The 12,183-nt window shown below is 46.8% G+C and overlaps 1 protein-coding gene across 2 annotated transcripts in view; it reads right to left on the reverse strand.

Moving 5' to 3' along the window:
- Nucleotides 1-12,183, reverse strand: part of ANOS1 (anosmin 1) — a 420,145-nt gene that overhangs the window by 172,172 nt on the left and 235,790 nt on the right. The gene's annotated exons all lie outside the window — the stretch shown is intronic.

Genomic DNA, 12,183 nt, shown 5'->3' on the forward strand with positions numbered 1-12,183 from the left:
ATTAAAAACAACACTGTCTTCCAGGCTGCCTCTATATTTTCAGAATAACTAATTGCCCACATTTACATTTCTTTCAGGCAGTAGGCACCCAGGCAAGAAGGTTAGTTTTCTTGTTTAGCTGTCTGTCCCGCCCGCGACTTCACAGCACAGGAGACTCCCTTCCTTCCACTTCAGCGGAGGCATCTCAACTGTTGGAACTAACTACCCAGTTACAGTTGACTTAACAAAAAGTAAGCTAACTGTTTTTGATCAATTAAAAAAGAATAGGTAAGTCATTCTCCACAGATCCTGCTGACTTCGACCTCTGATTCTGAGTCCTACTATAAGACAACATCTCATGAAACTTTTAAAGCCTGACAGGACCATGGCCCACAAAACTGCTGAAATCACATTTGAGCCCTGGAAGTCTTCAGTGAGAATCATTAAGATATGGAACCAACGATGAAGAGTTACATCTCTATTGCCCCGGTTATCTAGCTTAGGTAGTGCAAACCCACTACTCCAACACTATTACATAGAGCAGATCCATAGAGAAACCCTGACCTGTACCTAGACTTGACATTACTTTCACTTGGCTCTGGTAGAAAAGTGCTAAGACTGGGGTTAGAAAAGAAAATGTGGCCAGTAAAAGTGATAATTTGAAGTAATACACATGGCCCAAGTCATGGTGAGGATGTGGCCGTGATCACTCAGCTTAATGGAGGCCTGGTGCATCCCTGTGTGTAGAACACCCCTTGCTTAGGAGGAAGAATCTTCAAACACAGAGTTCACCTCTCTGAGGAGGGATATTTACAAGAAAATGTTGGAGCGCAGTGTTACGCCAAAATAGGTAATGCCATGCTCTCACATTTTTTAAATGCAGGGATGTGCCGTATTTACAAAAATACGGCACACCCCTGCATTTCCCCTAGTGCTAGGGCTTAAAAAGCTGTGTTGCAAGGGTGCCTGCACTGCACGTGTGATTATATATGTGCAGGAAGGGACACCTTCCTGCACATAAACAATCTTTAAGGGTGATTTGCTGTTTCTATGTGTGTGCGGGATAGAAAAAGTAAAATATGAGGAGAAATTCATTTCTCATCGAATCGCTGTCCTAAGACAAGGTTTTACTTGCCTTAGCTTTTGGCTCTGCCCCAGCCTTGTAAATATGGGGCTGGTCAAAAAGGAATGGGTGCTGTGGTAGAACGCCCACTGCGACACCCATTGCATCATGAAGCGTGGCAAGGGACCTTATTTACAAGCGTGAAAAGAGGCCTTATTTACAAGGCAGAGTTAAGCCACCTAAAGTGGCTTAACGCTGCTATGTAAATAGAAAGGGGATATTGCCACCAGAACGTCACTTTAAGTGATGTTCTGGGTGCCATAGCCCCTTGTAAATATGCCCCTTTGCCTTTCTATATCAGTAGAGATACCAACATTATGTAAGTGCGTAAGACAACCCAAAATCTACTTTTCTCTGCCAATGGCGCAATTTCAGTTCCCTTTGTTTAGAAATTCAGACAAGTATGGTAGCTCACTCTAAAAGTCGAAAGATAAAATAGTTGTGCTATGATAAACTCATCCTGAGATGCTCCTTCTAATAGCAAGATGTTTTGAGTCTCAGTGGGCTGACCACATTCCTTGTGCCTCAGTGACCGTTTCTATTTTGCACAATTAATCCAGCATTTCTAGTACCAGCAATCAGGCCTGCAAATAAAGCAGAAGACCACAGCCACCTGTTGCCTGCAGCAGAGAGCTAGCAAATGAAACCAGTGTCAGCAAAGCCAATGGGTCTGCCTTTAATGTGCTGTTTCTATGCCTTAATCTACAGGGCAGACCTATTGGTATATGTATGTATGTATGTATGTATGTATGTGCGGTCTTATATAGCGCTCAAATTACCCTTGGGCATCTCGGCGCTTGCATTGGGAACCCGTCCTGGTTTTTCCCTGTGAGATAACCCGTACTGGGCATCCCCAAGGTGAAAGCCAGGCATCCCGCCGCGGGGGGCCGTTGTGGAGATTATGCAAGCTTGTTGCCCAGAGCTGCATAGTGTGAACTAGTGCTTAGAGTAGGCACCAAAGCGAGAATTATCGAGTCCGTGGACAATTGGGCTCCAGACCCTGCCGCATCGGGAATCGAACCCTGGTCCCGGGTCTGACCTCTGCTTCAGGGTATGCCTCCTCTAACCAGTGAGCTACACATGGTGATAATAACAAAGAGAAGCAAGAACACGGTAAATACATCAACCAAAGTGAAAATGTATTGAGAACCTTAAAAGTAAAACCATAAATAGCCACATTGCAAAGCAGGACTTTTTAGGTTGCAGTTTGGTGGTCTTGTTCCGTGAAGGTCTGGACATAACCTGTATGAGTCTCCTGATACAGTTATACATTAACTTAAAAAAAGAGCCCATTATTTTAATTGAGTCTGCACCCCACCTTGCTGAACTTTTATGCTTTTATGTGGTGGTGAGCAAGCCCTGATAGAAGAGAAGGTTATAAGCAAAGTTTGCAAGAATAAACAGGCACCACGGTCTGCTACCTGCAAGGTGACTCAGGCATCTGAGAGGAATGCAGTGGTTCTCTCTCTCTCAGACAGTGGCGGCTCTTTCGCTAAAGCGGAGGAGCGTCGCCCCACTGACTTCAATAGAAAAAATAAAATGAGAATAACATATTGTTATTATCATTTGAATTTTTCCCATTAAAGTGACTGGCACGCAGGGGCTGGCCAGAGCAGGGAGAGGAGTGGTTTGCACTCCTAAGTGCGCATGACTGACTGGCTGGCCCTCTCGGGCCACCCAAACAGTCTAGTGCATTTTGTATCTTCCCCACCAGGCTTGCTTTGCACAGCCTGGTGAGGAACATGCAAAGCCTCCCAGTACCCATCTGAGCACCGTGGTTTGTCACTCAGACCAATCACAATGCTGCATTACAGCATTGTGATTGGCTATGTGGAGCCTGGGAGCCCGAGTTCTTTCTGCTCCTTCCTGAAGCCGGCGGAGACAGGAAGAAGAGGACAGAGATGAGGTGGCGGCCGTACGGCTCCGGTAAGTTGTTTTTTTTGTTATTTCATTCTGTTACGAACACCTGCTCCTCCACCCACGTGTCACCACTACCGATCGGTAGCAGCCGCTACTGCTCTCAGATCAGAATGACTGAACCCAGGAAGGTCGTTCCAAAGACTTGAAAGGTATACAACAAAATCGGTGACCTTGGAATGGCCATCTTGGGGTCCGACTCGGCCAGTGTGTAAACCAAAAATTAACTAGGTGGCCAAGTTGTGGCCATACTCACAGGTGAGTCTTGCCAAGTACATAATAAATGAAAAAAACTACAAGCACTGCACTATTTCCCTACATATCCCTATACATTTAGTTTAATATTTATCTTTGGTTTACACATGAAAAATGTTTTCACCATGTTTTGCATATCATATATCAAGCAAGTTTTTGAGTAACATGCACAATGTGTTGATGTTACTAGTGGAGACCTTCCTTTAAGATGGTTTCCAGATTCAACAAATCCACCCTGTCAGTTGCTGCTGTTTCTGAAATCAATGTACCCCATACAATCCGACAGAAGGACTCTGTGGGAGGTGAAATGACGCAACCCATGACCAGCATCATGATGGTGTGGGAGAAATACTCCTCTGGTCTTCTCCAGTATGTGACTGAATGTCTCAAACCAATGGATGGAGGAACAAGCATATGGCTAAAGGAGGCTGATTTTTATTTATTTACTTTACAAAAAGAAAAAAAAACATTTTTGCTTACACCAAATCAAAAAAAGGGAATAGCTAGATCTTCCCGGAAGCGTACATTTAATAATGAGGCAGCAGAGTATAAACTAAAAGACTTGGTCTATATATTAAGTAAAGTAAAAAAACACAAGAAAAAATATTAATCGGATTTAGGAATGGCTGGAGGCTAAATACATTTCCAGGCTGCACGGGTGCAGAGGATAACCTTGACTACCATTGCAGTCTTCAGGTCTCTGTGGCATAATTATGAATTGTGGCAGTTTGCAAACGGGGTCGTTAAATCCTATGCAGTTTCTTCTTTTCACAGGGGAGCTGCTTACATTTCTATTCTCTAGCTCGCAGTTCCATGCAGCCAGGCACATAGGTGTACATTAGTTTTATTATTTTTAGTAGTTGTCGAGGTGATTGCACAGTTATCAGGGCTGCATATTTCAGCTACTTGTTTATTGTTCAGAGGTGCTTATTAGCATGCAGTGTAAGACTATGGACCCGGGGTCTGCGTTCCAATGTCAAAGCAGCTGTAATAACGGCTGAACTGAACAGTTGTGAGTGGAGGCAACAGTTTTCTCTGAAATTGCGTGATGGTGGAGTGGAGTTGATCTTTTTCTGTGGAACTCCTGAAGTGTGCAGTCATGACATAATTGCAAGCTTATATCGCAACAGAATAAAAACAGAGGCAAACACACCAACGTATGGACATATATTCATTGCAAAACATTTATTAACAGATATTATAATTGTCTAGTAAAACCAGAAAGTAAAAACCTTTCTAAAAAGAAAAAATTCCCCCCAAAAAACTGCTGTTGAAGGCTCATGGTTGTGACCTGAAACCACAACTATAACGACCCTTAATGCACTGGTCCTGACATCACACACAGCATTATAGATGAGGTAGCAAATCAACAATGACATCACTAGTGGCATCACACATGACATTACCCACAATTAGCTACTTGTTGTACTCCCACAGAATTAGCATATAATAATGGCTGCTGTCGCTCTACTTGCAAGTAGACAACCTTACAGACACTAAATGCAGTTGGAAGGCTCTCATGATGGCAGATGGCGCACCTGTTGGAAGTGTTGGTCGGCTCCTGAAGGGGCCCTGTGACGGGGATCACCTGAGGCTGTTGCTATCCCTCCATTGATACTGGAGCTGCCACTTAGGAGGTTTGCGGTGGGACCTCGGACCCGCCCCCGACAGTGCTTTCGTTAGGGGGGTGGGGCCCACTTGGAGATTGTTGTTGGCTACCCCGTCAGGGACCTAGACTGCACGTGCCACTCTGATTGATGATCCCTGTGGTCGGGAGCAGGGAACTGCTGCGTCCATGAGAAGCAGCTGAAGGTGCTTCGTTGTGGGCTTGCCTCCATTTGTTTTTTAATCGCCCGCACGTCTGAGGAGTTGCTGTGCCCATTAAAGGGCTGAGAGTGTGTGAGGCCTTGACATGGGGTGTCGGGGGGAAGACAAGACAAGATCTGCGGAGCAGAGTGGAGTATGTGGCAGTAGAGCTCAGCTTACTGTAAGATGATCAGAGGAAGCTCTCTACCAGGGTCACACAGGCTGAAAGCACACTCAAAATGCTCAGACCCACGGTGACCGATCTGGAGGGTCAGGTCAAGCGCCTCACGGCAAATGTCTACGAACTTGAGAACAGGGCAGAAGACTCTGAAGGGCGATCGCTGCAAATTAATCTGGAAATTGTTGGCTTTCCTGAGGGTATGGAGGGTGCAGACCCAGTGGATTTTTGTGAGGCATGGTTGGCGTGCACTGTAGCACCTGTGGAATTGTCAGCACATTACCTGATGGAGTGGGCCCAATCATGGCCAGACTGCTGAACTATAGAGACAAGGAGACCATCCTGCACACAGTCTGTATCGCTGGACCCATTGTGAATGAGAATGCACAAGTCTTTCTATCACCAGTCTACACCTTAACGTTACAACAAGCAGAGCCTCATTTCTTGAAGGGAAGAAATGTCTACGATTTCCAGGCTTAATCAACTCGCTGCTGTTCCTGGCCAAATTGAAGGTTATGGTCAACAGATCCAGCTATTTCTTTACCAAGCCAGAGGATGCCTGGGACAGGGTGGAGGAGTGGCGGTACGAAAATTTGGCGCTGGCCAAGCGAGTGTCATTTAACATGTCCCGACAGGGTCGCAGATGCCAAGGACATGAAAATGGTGCTGTGGGAGTCCGCGGCGACCCTAACCCTGCCCAGGTGCATGAGGAGAAAATACTGGCATTATCAACGGCCACTAACATATAGGCAGAGATCCTGGTTGGCCCCGACTCCTGATGACAAACTCTGCGAGGTGGGCTCCAGTGACTTTGAGAGGAGTGTAACTTTGGTGACCCTGCCTGAGATCATGCAGCAGACTGCTGACAATATAGTTTGAGATCATTGGAGGTAAGGAGAGGAGGGCTGTGTCCGAGGGTCTCCTTTTGGATTGGTGAGGTGAGAATATAGCTTCCCGCCTGCCTCCCTGAAATTGGGAGATGTACTTGGCTGCTCATCCCTTCTTGTGTCGGGTTGATGCCTGGACAGACTTGCCACTGTACTAAGTTAAATAACGCTCTTCTAGATTACTTTTGGGCCTGCTTGCCTAATTATGGAAAAATGGGTTGGGAGGGCCCCTTCTCACCCTCCCTCTCTTTTCTTACCGGACTCCATATTGCGACCTGATGTCCTTTGCCATCCTGTTTGTGGGCCGTAGTAGGCTGGCCACTCACCATAAGGTTTCCTTGAGGGAAGTACTGTGTACCGACATACAAACCAATGGAACAGTTTGTTGCTTGTTTGGGCAGTTGAAGTTTCCTCAGTCGCACTGGGATGGGAGTTCTGTTTTTTTACTTTTTATATAGCCATGCTCAAACTACAGCCGGCCCCATCTGCTGCCTACCCCCTGTGTTGACACACTGGGAGGATGTGTTATTGCTGCTCTCAGACCCCATGCTAGTGTATGGTTAGGTTGAACTACAGAACATGAACCCTCCAGGGCATGGGGACAGCACATAAAAGACAGGCAGTTCAGCAATACATTAGGGGACGGGATGCCCAGATTGGGTTTCTTCAGGAAACTCAGATAGCTAAAGGGGAAGGTGCACGCCTATTGAAACGCTGGTGTGGCCATTGTTACAGCACTACATATTCTGGCTTTGCCAGAGGGGCTCTTATATGAGTGACCTCCTCTGTACCCTTTCGCTGTGCAACCACTGATGTAGACCCAGAGGAGCGTCATGTCCTAGTGGAAGGTCACCTGAATGGCTGGACCCTCCTGCTTGGGAGCATATATGCCCCCAACATGGCACAGCAGTCATTCCAGGTACGCCACTCAGTTCTCCTGATGCGCTGGGCACACATCCCTTGGATGCAGCGCTGCTTGGACTGTAGGGTGTATCAGGTCAAAATGCATGCTGAGGGTGACAAATCGGGCTGGTTGCTGGCGAGGCTGAAAAGCGACATGCCAACTGCCTCCATTACCATAATCCAAGTGACCCCGACCTGACTGGTCATCACCCAGGAGGACATCCATGGGGCAGTTACTTTTCATTATCAGGCCTCATGACCCGCTCCCCCATCAATCGTCAGCCCCAGATCCTAGACTTCCTTAGTTAGGTTACATTACCTGTTAATGAGCCACCAGGCACGGAAGAATTGAATGCTCCCGTAACAGAGCAGGAGATCCCACAGAGCTATTAGGGGTGCGGCCACCTGTAAGACCCCAGGCTTGAGCGGACTGCCTATTGAGTTTTACAAGGCGCATGAAGCCCTCCTGGTCTCCAGGTTGTTGGAACTGTACAGGGCTGCCCTGATAGAAGGTAGGCTTCCGCCAAGGCTTTAGGAGGCACTGTTGGTCTACCTTCCAAAACCTGGTAGAAACCCGCTGGTGCGGTTGTCATACCGTCCCTTGTCCATGCTTGGAACATACTACAAAATTCTTAGTAAAATCATGGCAGTACGGCTGCTGGAACACCTCTCCCATTTAGTACCCCTGCGATCAAAACGGCTTCAACCCTGGCAGATCTACCACCCTCAACATACAGTGGCTCCATTGAGTTCTGGAGCGGGAAAACACACATTAGCCTTATGTGGCCTGTTTAGTGTTGGACTTAGAAACCGCATTCAACACCATCGACTGGAACTGGATGTTTTTGATGCTAGCTTTTATAGGCATAGATGGCAGACTGCAGTGACTCATCAAGCTCTTTCATTCAGCCCTCACAGGCCGTGTGAATTTAAGGCAATGTGTTTCGGCCCCTTTTCCGGTGAGGAGGGCCCCACGACAGTGGTGCCTTCCCTTCCCGCTCCTCTTTGCTATGGCGATGGAACTGCTGTAACGGAGGCTTCGGCAGCGGTGTGAGGCATTGGGTATACAATTGAAGGGGGTGATGGAAGGTTTCTCACTCTACACTGATGCCACCCTGTTCTACATTTGTGATATTTGCCTCGGGACTTGGGGTGAATTGGTCCAAAGCCTGTCTATTTCCAGTACATCGGGACTATCTGCCGCAACAATTTGTAGTGGACATTTAAACACTCCACTGGGCGCCGCGCACCTTCTGTTACTTAGAGATTAACATCTGTCATAGCATCCAGGATCTTATTGACGGTAACCTGATGAGAGCCATTACCTCCCTTCGTCCCCAGTTGGCGCTGTGGTGCACCCTTCCACTCACAGTGCAAGGCAGGGAGTCGCTGTCGAAGATGGATATACTACCCCATCTGTTATATTATTCCACAACCTTACGGTGAGCCTACCTCAGAGCACCTTCTGCACCTTGCATGCCATGTTAGGGAGTTATCTCTGGAACAAGGGCAGGCGCCACATGGCGCTGTACAAGATGAAGCTGCCAGTGGAGAAAAGGGGCACTGGGGCCACCAACTTCAATCAATACAATCTAGTAGCACAGTTGCAGTGACCTGCTCACTGGCTGGTGGGGCGGTTGGGTGAGGAACTGGATGCGCCTGCAGGGGATCAAGGACAGGGTATAGTATGGAAGGCCTTTCTGCCGAGGGGGAGGTACGCCGGTGAGCCAACAACCTCCTACGAGTGGCACATTCCAGCTTCTTTAGAAGCCTGCGCATCATGCCAGCTATGCCCCAGTACACACCTGAGATCCAGCTGGACTCCCGCCGACACTTTGGAGATCTATTCGGGAGGGATTGAATCACGTATGAGTAGTAAGTCAGGAAAGAACTTCTAAGATCCATTTTGTTAAGGGGTCACTTTGCTGAATTCCGTTTAGATTCATTGTATATAAGTATTTCTCATACTTATCCAGAAGATCAGTCATGGATCAGTCAATTCTGGGCCATATGTTGCAAACCCCCGAATTACTGGAAACAGATAGACATTAAAATCTATGACAATGCTCTATTTGCCTAATGCAAGTCTGAGATTTTCGCCAATGGGAACAAAATGAAATGTGTTCAATACCTAGGCTTAAGAATTTTTTATAAAAACTTTCCTTATTGATTTTCAAGTATAAGGTGGTACAATAGAAAGGTACAACAAGTATCTTAAAGCAAGAATTAAGGTGAGATCGGGCCTTAGTCAGGGCCAGACTGGGAACCGAAATCAGCCCCTGCTTTTGCTACTGGGGGCCAATGTAGCAGCACCGCTGCAAAACCGTCCCCATTAACAAAAACGGCCCCCAGCGCTGCAAAATCGGCCCCAACCATACCAGCATCCCGGGGGAATGCCCGATGCCCGCTATGACAAGTCCAACTCTGTTCTTAGTCAAGATAAAGTACAGTTCACAGACCTCCAAACATAATATGTTATTCATACAGTGCTGGTATTGTGTACGTCTGGTTATACCATAGAATCTGCACACGGGAATTGTGGTTGAAAGGCTGTCGAGGTATCTCATGATATCTAGGGGTGTACAAATAGTCACATCCCGACTATAGAAAGAGTGAAGTAAAAACTTTATAGCATGTAACTTAGAAACTACCCATCTTTGAATCACACATTTAGGACTTTTTCTGTGATGCACCCTCAGTTTCCAGAGAATCAATGCCTCAGTCTCTAAATACCAAATTTTAAATGTACGCATCTTTTGCCAGACCGTCTCTAGGTATTGATCAGAGTGGAGTGACCAACTGCCCAGCTCTTTTCCGTGCAAGGTATAAATAGTTATTTTTCGCCAAAATTATACATAATATTGTACGTCGGCCAGAGATCCTACAGTGCGACAATACTGCACTTGTTCTTTTGGTGCTCAGATTGTTCAACTACCAACATCATATCTTTATGATTTAGGAACTCGAATAGGATTAACGGGCCCGATTCACAGAACTAACTTAAGACAAAATTATAAACTTACTACCATTTACTCATTTTGGTATTCCCAGAAGGCACTTACTCATTTTGGTATTCCCAGAAGGCACTTACTCATTGATGAGTAAGTGCCTTCTGTGAATACCAAAATGAGTAAGTGCCTTCTGTGAATACCAAAATGGTAGTAAGTTTAGGATTTTGTCTTAACCACATCGATGCTCAGGACGGCTCCCGGCCGTCATGAGTCATGGTAGTCGCGTGCTCATGACGGCCGGGAGCCGTCCGACCGTTGCCGCTCCACCCACGCGTGGCTAATTCCCCGCCTGTGCGGGCAAATTAATTAGTGGGCGGAGTTCGGACGGCTCCCGGCCATCATGAGCACACGCCCACCGTGATTTATGACGGCCGGGAGCCGTCCTTGGTACCTGAGCACCATGCCCAGCTCCGCCCCCCCTCGCATCGTGGCGGAATTTGCCGTGCGTGGAAGGGGTTAAGTTAGTTCTGTGAATCGGGCCCACTGTTCCTTAAGCCATATTTGTTTACATAATTTATCAGCAAGTGTCCACACATGGCAAACAGACATGTAAATGTATCTTCTCAAATCCAATTCTGCTGAAACCCTGAATAGATGGTATTCACTAGAAACTTACTTTTTCCTTCCATTGAGATGAATTACCACCACTACCACCCCCCAACCCCCCCCCCCCCCCCCCCCGCCACCAGCCCTTATTTATCAACCCCAAACTGCAATGTTTCCAGTTAACTCGCCTAGGGGCCACTTCAACACACTGGATTCTTCAAAGAACATTCCATTTTCTATGTAAAATTCCTAGCAGTGGTGTAACGCAAAATGATAAGGGCCTCCTGTACAGTGTGGGGAGAGGCCCTTAAAACACCCACACCTCACAGATATCCATAAGCTTTGCACTGAATTGGAGGCCCTCAGAAGCGTGGGGGCCCCTCTGAGCCTCTTGGAAGCTCCGTTACACCCCTAATTCCCAGCTCCTCCTTCCCCTCAAGATATTCGTCTACTGGCTCATTTCGCAAAGTGCTTTTCTTTACATTCCTAAGTCAATCATCACAGTTTTAATGAGGGGATGTGTTCTTGCAAACTTTAAGCATATCAAAATATTTTCTGAATTGCAAGCAGTTGCTTTCTTTTCAACGAAACTCAGAAGCGATAACGCACCCTTTTTGCTACATTGACTCGTCCTGCCAAGGCCACAGGCTCAGTATCTCCAGGGCAGCAGCCGGATTTACGTGGGTAGAAAAATATGCCCGAATGAATCATCTCCCAAGTTCTCTTGGAAACATTATACAAACGCAGGCTTCGAAAGCCATTGCCTACTTTACAAAAGATCCTAATATCACTATGTTCACACTGTGAGAACTAATAAGCCAGGTTCTAAGCCCCTCTTTTCATAAAAGGTTGGCAAAGTTTTTCTTTCATTTTCTACCTATGACTTGGATAGGTGTTGGTATTGGTTTCTCCTTATTTCTTATCTTTAGAAGGAAATCGTTATGGTTTTTGTTAACTACAACAAATTATCGATAGAGTCAGACTGATAGAAATACAAAAGCTGCACATTTTTCAAATAATTGACTGGCTCGTTTTCTGGAGGGCACGCTGCCCACACAAGGTGTCTGGGAGCCAGTGTTAAGGAGCCTACAAGCCAAGCAAACGGGCCTTCTCCATTTGACTGAAGACGGTAAGGTCCCTACGAGTGAGGTGGAGTGTAGGGATGACAAAATTATAAGGTTCAAAATCACCAAATATGAGGAGGAATTCAACTCCTGCAGCATGCAATTACGAGTTATTGGTCACAGAATGGTTATACAGCGGCGGCTCCTCGTGGGAGTGCTGCGGGGCGGTGAGGCGGGGGAGGGGAAGGGTGGAGGGTAGTAAACTCCGGCTTACTGCCAAACGGAGTTAAGTAAATAAAAAAATTAATAAAATGAATTACATTGCGCGCGCTGCAACGCCAATCGGCGATGCAGCAAGCGCAATGTAATTTGTCTTATTTATTTATTTACTCAACTTCGTTCAGCAGCAAGCCAGAGTTTACTACCCTCCACCCGGCTCCGCCCCGCAGCACTCCCACGAGGAGCCACCACTGATGGTTAATGACCATGCAGACCCGGAAGTACCAGGTCCTAG

This window comes from Triturus cristatus, chromosome 8, assembly GCF_964204655.1.
Source record: "Triturus cristatus chromosome 8, aTriCri1.1, whole genome shotgun sequence".
Lineage (NCBI taxonomy): Eukaryota > Metazoa > Chordata > Amphibia > Caudata > Salamandridae > Triturus > Triturus cristatus.